At 40.7% G+C, this 6,341-nt stretch overlaps 1 non-coding gene across 1 annotated transcript; it reads left to right on the plus strand.

The window, feature by feature from the left end:
• Nucleotides 1–4,560: 4,560 nt before the first annotated feature.
• On the plus strand, nucleotides 4,561–4,776 carry LOC135276183 (small nucleolar RNA U3). The gene has a single exon (XR_010343734.1). It is a non-coding gene; the product is annotated as a small nucleolar RNA U3 (small nucleolar RNA).
• Nucleotides 4,777–6,341: the final 1,565 nt, after the last annotated feature.

A 6,341-nucleotide genomic window follows, 5' to 3' on the forward strand; every position in this document is an offset into this window, starting at 1 on the left:
CCCTTCCCAGCTCTTCCTGACCCTCCAGTCACATTTAGCGGCCCCTCTTCGCTGTTTTTTCTGTCTATTTACAATTTATATGTATCACCTTCACACTGTATTGTAATTATGTGTTTGTTTGTCTAAGCCCCTTACTAAACTATAAATGTCTAGAAAACAAAGACTACCCTGTTCATCTTCATATCTCCTGGCACCTTGAACAATGACTGGCACACACTTGGTATTTAACAGGTGTTTGTGGAAAGGAGAAGGCTTGGAAGGAAGAGCAGAACAGGGACACACACAGCAAGAGAACCAACTCAGGGAAACAGTGGAGTGACACAGAGGGTCCTAGATCCATGGAATCTGATTCTGACTCTCCTTTGAGAATGAAAATGGACAGGGAACTTGAACTTTGTGGACCTCAGTCTTATCACCAAGAAGATAAGGCACTTATAGTGTTAGAATTGTGTGAGCATCCAAGAAGGGAAATATATAGCTTAGTAGTTAGGTTTTTTTTTTTTAACATGCATGTGCAAAAAAATAAAGCTAAACCCAGAGCACAAATTTAATTACTTCAAAGGAAAGAAAGAGGGAAAGGAAGTCACAGCAATGTTAATTCAAACTGTCATTAACTAAAATTTGGGTTGGGTGCAGTGGCTCATGCCTGTAATCCCAGCATTTTGGGAAGCCGAGGAGGGTGAATCACTTGAGTCAGGAGTTCGAGATCACCCTGGCCAACATGGTGAAACCCCATCTCTACTAAAAATACAAAAATTAGCCAGGTGTGGTAGTTGGGCTCCTGTAATCCCAGCTACTCTGGAGGCTGACATGAGAATCAGTTGAACCCAGTGAGCCGAGATGGCGCCACTGAAACACAGTGAGACTCTGTCTCAAAAAAAAAAGAAGAAATTTGGTTAGAAAGAATGTTTGGTGTGGAATGATTTGTTCTTGATAATCTCCTTAGTTAACTCTAACTTAATTTTGAGTATGTAAATGCAAATAATATAACTATGTTTATAATACTGAACGTAACAAATTAGAAAATTTGAAGACTCAGAGATAACAACCATGAAAATACAGAAGTAACCATACTTTATTTCATTTATTTATTTATTTTTAGAGTTCAGGTCTCGCTCTGTCACCCAGGGTAGGCTAGATTGCACTGGCACCACCATAGCTCACTGCAGCCTCAAACTGATGGGTTCAAGCAATCCTCCTACTTCAGCTTCCCAAGTAGCTAGAGCTACAGGAGCATGCTATGTGCTTAATTTTTTATTGTTATTATTTTTGAGTGATGGGGTCTTGCTGTATTGCCCAGGTTGGTCTCGAACTCCTAGCTTCAGGCAGTCCTCCCACTTGGACTCCCAAAGTGCTGCTATTACAGGTATGAGCCACCATGACCAGCCAGTAGCCATACTGTAAAGAAAAATAAAGTCAAAGCTATTTGAAGTATTCCAGAATAGTTTTTCAAGAGTATGGCAAGGGGAATGCTCTAAATTATTTTTTAAAGCTAACATAACAATGATAACAAAGACAAACAAAGATGTTATGACAAAACTTTACACCGATCTCACTTTTAGCATCAATTCAAAAACCTAAATATAATAAATACAATAGCAAACAAAATCAGACAGCTCATAAAAGAATAATACGCCATGACTAAGTGGGGTTTATTGCAGAAATGCAAGGCTATTTTTCTATTAGGAAATGTAATATATAATTTACCATGTCTGGCAATGAAAAGAGAAAACAGTCATATGAATATTTCCATGACTGCTGAAAAGAGATATATTTGATAAAATCGCAGTGTTTATTCTAAATAAAATCTGTTACTAAATAGTTAGCTTCTTTTCTCCTCTTTTCTTTTCTTTCTTTCTTTTTTCTTTCTTTCCTTCTTTCTTTCTTTTTGAAACAGGGTCTCCCTCTGTCACCCAGGGCGGAGTGCAGTGGCACAATCTCTGCTCACTGAAACCCCCACCTCCTAGGTTCAAGGGATTACTGTGCCTTGGCCTCCCAAGTATGGGACTACAGGCGCACGCCATCATGCATGGCTGATTTTTGTTTAGTAGAGATGGGGTTTAACCATGTTGGCCAGGCTGGTTTCAAATTCCTGGCCTCGTGTAATCCACTCGCCTTGGCATTCCAAAGTGCTGGAATTACAGGCGTGAGCCACCGCGCCAGGCCAAAAATAGTTTATTTAATTCAATTAAACAAATATTTATTAAACATTTACTGTATGCCAGGCAGAGTTCTAGGCACTTGGGCTATGGCAGTGAATAAAATAGACAAATATCCCTGTCCTCTTGAGGCTTACATTTTAGTGCTGGACATACACAATAAACAATGTGTCATGATTAAGTAAATTCTAAAAAGACAATAAGCCATATGGAAAATAAAGTAGAATGGATAGGAAAATGAGGAGAGCTCAGAGTGGGAGGCAAATTATTTTATTTTATTTTATCTTCTTTTTTTCTTGAGACAGAGTGTCGCTCTGTTGCCCTGGCTACAGTGCAATGGTGCAGTCTCAGCTCACTGCAACCTCCGCCTCCCAGGTTCAAGCGATTCTCCTGCCTCAACCTCCATAGTAACTGGGATTACCGGCGCCCATCACCACATCCAGCTAAGTTTTGTAATTTTAGTAGAGACAGGGTTTCACCATATTGGCCAGGCTGGTCTTGAACTCCTGAACTCATGATCTGCCTGCCTCAGCTTCCCAAAGTTCTGGGATTACAGGCATAAGCCACCATGCCTGGCCAAGAGTAATACTGAATTGGGTAGTCAGGCAGGGCATGGTGGCTCATACCTGTAATCACAGGACTTTGAGAGGTCAGGAGATTGAGACAAGCCTGGTCAACAAGGCAAAATCCCATCTCTACTAGAAATACCAAAAAAATTATCTGGGCATGGTGGTGGGCACCTGTAATCCCAGCTACTTGGGAAGCTGAAGCAGGAGAATTGCTTGAACCAGGGAGGCAGAGGTTGTGGTGAGCCGAGATCACACCATTGCACTCCAGCCTGGGCGACAAGAGCAAGACTCCATCTCAAAAAAAAAAATAATAAATTAAAAAATAAAATTAAAATAAATTGGGTGATCAGGGAAGGCTCAGTGAGAAGGTGGCATTCAGCAAATACTTGAAGGAGATGAGGGAATGAGCCAGGCAGATTTCTGGGAGAAGGGTTGTTCTGAGCAGAAAGAACATGCCAGTTAAGTTGAAGAAACAGCAAGGAGGCCAGTGTGACTGGAGTTAGTTTTAGCATAAGGAGTGAGGTCAGGTGTGATGTTTGAAGTTGTGACAATGACGGGTTCACAGAACTGTATCAAAAGGCAGAAAGGACAGCATCTTGTACTATGCTTCTTCTTATCAGGGAGTAAAGTATGTCCTGAAACTCGATAGCAGACTTCATAAAACTGTCAATTCTCCCCTAAATTCATCTATACATTTGACACAATCTCATTTGTTTAAACCAACAGAATTTTTTTTAATGTGTAAGCTGGTTTCTCAAGTTTATATAGGAGAGAAAGCAGAAAAAATAAACACAAAAAAACTCCAAAATAGAAGGACTAATAAGGGAAATACAACTTGTCAGCTAGTAAAATAACTGGACAGTCATCTGAAAGAAAATAAAGTTGAATCCCTACCTCACATCTTAAACTAAAATAAATTCCATATTGGTCAAAGAAGGAAGAGATTTAAGTGTTTAGAGAAAACATTGAACAGAAGACCAACTTTTCACTGTAAACTTTCTGTCATTTAAATTGTGTAGTGTATGCATTGCATATTGAAAAATCATCGTATTTAAAACATACTCAGATTCTTGCATAAGCAATACAGTATAGTAGAAAGCCACAGACTTGAGAATCTAGTGGTGTTTTCTAGTTCTAAATTTGCACTAATAAAATTACAACCTTGGACAATTCATCTTCTTTTCGTCTCTAAAGTGTATTAGATCAGATGAAGTCCTATGTCTTTGAGCTCTAAAACTCTATCACTTTAAGTTTAATCTTACAAACTGACCTATGAGTACTTTTTCTACTGTAACTGGTTTTAATAGTTTTCCTAATAAATACTAGATCCTTTATTGTGAAATTTAGCTTCAAACATTATTCAGCGTCTACAGCAGTCACACCATTACAACTGAATGAAGACAGCAAGCAAAGTGCATTTTAGGGCTCAGCCAGGAGTTTCTGGGCTGTCAGTGGTGGAGATGGCTGGTCTCTCTCATACTATATGAATAGATAAGGAAAGGATTGCCTCATGGCATTGAATGCCTTGGGTGGTGAGGCCTGTGACTCATACCAGAGATTGCTGAAAGAACGCTACGGTCCATAGCCAATCAGCTGTCCATGATTCAGAGGCCCGTTGTCTGGTTTGAGGCTTATTTGGATCTTGGACTTTTTTCTGTACCCCACCTTTTGGCTATCCTACAAAATACCTCCACCAAAAAAGGAAAAGGAAAGTAAACATAAATCTATCAACTACTTGTCAACAACTTTACCAAAATAATAACAATTGTTAGCTACCAGAGCCAACAGGCAAGTAATTTTATGTGTTTGAAGAAGCTTAAAAACTGAAAAGCAAGACTATACTTTCAGGGATCATTTCTAGAGTGTGTTACTGGAGAAGTTTCTCTGAATGTGTAGAGCACCGGAAGCCACGAGGAGGAGGTGCAGTGTTCTCTCCTGAGCGTGAAGCTGGCTCTCGGTGTTGCTTTAGTGCAACTGTCATTTGCCATTGATGATCGTTCTTCTCTTCCTTTGTGAGAGTAAGAGGGAGAGGACACAGTCTGAGTGGTTCCCGTTTTAAAAAAAAAAAAAACTGAAAAGCATCTTAGCCATCATCTAGTCTAAACCACCCATTTTACAGATGAGAAAAGTGAGGTTTAGAGAGGTAAAAATGACTTACTTAAGGTACATAGCCAGTTCCTGGAAAATCCAACTCAAAAAGATTCATGTGTTCCAGCACCTGGTCTGAAGCTGTTTCCACTTGTCATTTTTCATCCTTAAATTATTTTCAAAACTGTGCTGATATGCTTGTGTCAGAATATTATCAATCTACTAAAAGTATGTATTTCCCCCCTCCAATAATGATTTGGCTTCATCTACTCTATCTGGACCCTGATATTCTTTAGACCTATGACCTTAGGAGTAGAGCTTCTAAGCAGAAAATTGAGGGAGGAGACTGAAATCTAAGAAAATCTAAATGCCAGTTTAGAACTGCCCTGGAGGACATATTTCTTACCCAGCCCTCCCTGCCATCATCAGTCTCCAGTCGCTTCCCCAGGAACACTTGTCGTCAGACACTTTTTTTGAGTAACCTTCTGTCCCTCCCTTTCCACTCCCATCTGCAGCCAAAATGATTCTTAGAGCTTACCTCAGACACATGCCCAACCTAATTCTACCCAAGAAAGAGCTGTCAGCAAATTTCCTTGGGGGTTTGTATTTCCCTTTAACTTAAGTAGGTCATTGCACTAAAGGAAGTATAAAGATGGAATGAATGAGAACAAGCTACTGGACAGGGCTTGTGTGAGATCTGTGAAAATGGAGGGAAGGTGAGCAGAGTGACAGGGCTGGCCCAGCAAGGGAAGTCCCCCTGGGAGCTTTCAGATGACTCAGACCTCACAGCCTTACAAGTCAAACAGGCAGAGTGAATGTTTAAGGGATCTTAATCCTAACAATGTGGAGTCCCTGTTCTGCCTGCGTCTATATGTATTTCTGCTCAAAGAAAAAAGGTCTCAGAAAAATACGAGAGACAAGCTATATGGGAGGATGCCATTTTGCAAGTTGAGAAGAGGTGCTTGTGGCTGAAAAGGTGGAGATGGATGACCTGCAATGCAGAGGTATTATTAACATAGTTGACTTGCTTCCAACAAAACCCAAGTGATCAATTTCTCACCAAGCTGCCCAATCTTCCTTTGAAAAGTGCATTCGGGTAAGTAGAGATCTACAATCCACAAAATAAACATCCCCAATTGGATACAGGGTCTTGGGTAAGACACCTTGTGAAGTTAGTTTGAGTAACACCAGCGTAAAATAATAAGGATTACCTTTCAGGGAAAAGGAGGGAGGAGTCATCAGAGGGAAGAAACATTGTGGGGAAGTGAACATTGCTGACAGGCACAACCCTGGCATATTCTTACATGAGTGCCCCGAGACTCTCTGACATAGATGACCCTGACCTTCTCTCAAAACCTCCTAGAAGCCTGCCTCCTGCCAAGTGCAGCAAAGCCTACCCTACCACCCCCAGCACACACCCACCTCATCACAGGATATGGCCTGGTTTGCCATTGCTTAGCCATGGCAACTCTACCGACCACTGTGTAGGTATTTCACCTGTGAAGAGATAGAAACAAACTGTCTC

This window comes from Aotus nancymaae, unplaced genomic scaffold (genome assembly GCF_030222135.1).
Source record: "Aotus nancymaae isolate 86718 unplaced genomic scaffold, 86718_ANA_hifiasm-v0.15.2.pri h1tg000020l, whole genome shotgun sequence".
NCBI classification, from domain to species: domain Eukaryota; kingdom Metazoa; phylum Chordata; class Mammalia; order Primates; family Aotidae; genus Aotus; species Aotus nancymaae.